Source organism: Nicotiana attenuata, chromosome 5, assembly GCF_001879085.1.
Source record: "Nicotiana attenuata strain UT chromosome 5, NIATTr2, whole genome shotgun sequence".
Taxonomy (NCBI): domain Eukaryota; kingdom Viridiplantae; phylum Streptophyta; class Magnoliopsida; order Solanales; family Solanaceae; genus Nicotiana; species Nicotiana attenuata.
Genome location: NC_031993.1, coordinates 9,048,246 through 9,050,060, shown reverse-complemented (window position 1 = coordinate 9,050,060; position 1,815 = coordinate 9,048,246).

Sequence of the window (1,815 nt, the reverse complement as noted above, 5' to 3'; positions counted from 1 at the left end):
GAGCATGCTTCAGGGCAACAGTTAGAAATAGAATTTCAGGAATAATAAAGCGTACATCTACAATTTAACTTCTAGCAGTAAATGAAGAGATAAGGCGACTTCCATATTCAACTCATCTTGTTGCAGGCGTGCAACCCGATCCCATTTCTCAATATCTCGTGGTAGGCGTACCACCCGCTCCCATTTCAATATCACTCGTGGTAGGCGTACCACCCGCTCCCATTTCAATAAATCAATAGCTCCTCTAAAAGAAAATTTACTCTAACAAACGCAACAATTAATACGAGTTTATAAGACAACAAGTACATAAAATTTATGACTTACTAAGGAAAACAAATAATGACCAATAGCAATTAATTATGGATTATAAGGGGGGGGGGCCAATTAGGCAATTTAGTAATTTATAAGTTGAACGTCACGTAGCAATTAGATCACATAATCATGTAGCAATTAAGGCATAAATTCAAGACATAACGTTGCGCAAGGACACCTTGGTTCAATAATAACAAGTAACACGATAAAGGGAAATGTCAACGTAAAGAATCACAGGAATAATGGAATAAGACAAGTAATGCACTTGAGCTGATAACAACAAGAAAATCAATAAATAGAAGTAAAGGACAACATAACTCAATCGTCAGCAAGGAAATTAGGAAAATCAAAGACAAATGCACGGTATCACACTTCGTGCTTTTACTCTCATACTCACCAAGCAATTAGAATAACAAAATGTGCACGGCATCACCCTTCGTGCTTTTACTCTCTTTCCTCAAATAAAATCAATATAATTGGCACGGAATGGTACATCGTGCGGCACGGCATCATCCTTCGTGCTTTACATTCTGTCCTCACAATAGCAAACAATGCACGGCATCACCCTTCGTGCTTTACCTCACAAAATGATGGCACAGAATGATCCTTCATGCATAACACTCACATCATGGCGCGGAATTTCCCTTCGTGCATTAGTAATCATATCATGGCACGGAATGTTCCTTCGTGCATTAGTAATCATATCATGGCACGGCATGTTCCTTCGTGCATTAGTTTTCATATCACAATCGTGCACGGCATCACCCTTCGTGCTTTATCACTCGTCCTCACCCAAACAACAATCACAAACAATGGGGCGAGGGAATAGACAAACAAAATAGGAATCCCGGCAAGGGAACAATAACAACAATGTCAATATCCCGGCAAGGGAGAAAAGTCTACCAAACAGCAAAATATCCCGGCAAGGGAATAACTGATAACTCATTAGCTTTCTTTCATTTCTTACTTCACATCTCACTTTATCACTTGAGCCAATACTCCCAAGAATTTTATAATCTCAGATACCTCTTCAATTGGTATCACAACCAAGCCAAAACACCACAAAAATCAAATAATTATAATATTTTTCACATGTTCTTTACAATATATAGAAACCCTCAATTAACATGGAATTCACAACAAAATCATGATAATCACCCTTTAAGGACTCACGGTCATGCTAGATACCAATGTATAGATACTCGTCACCATGCCTATACATCGTACTCGATCAATTAGCAAATAGCAAACAAGACTCAACTCCTATTCCCTCAAGCTAGGGTTAAACCAAACACTTACCTCAACTTCCACAGCTAAATCAATCCACAACGACCGCCTTCCCTCTCGAATTCGGCTCCAACTCAATCAAATCTATGAAATAACGACTTTACAATATTAATATAAGCTAAACAAATCAAACCCAATGCCTAAATATAGTTTTCTAAGTCTTTCTTCCCAAAATTCCAAAAATCGATCCGGCCGCTGTCAAACCGAGTTCGAACC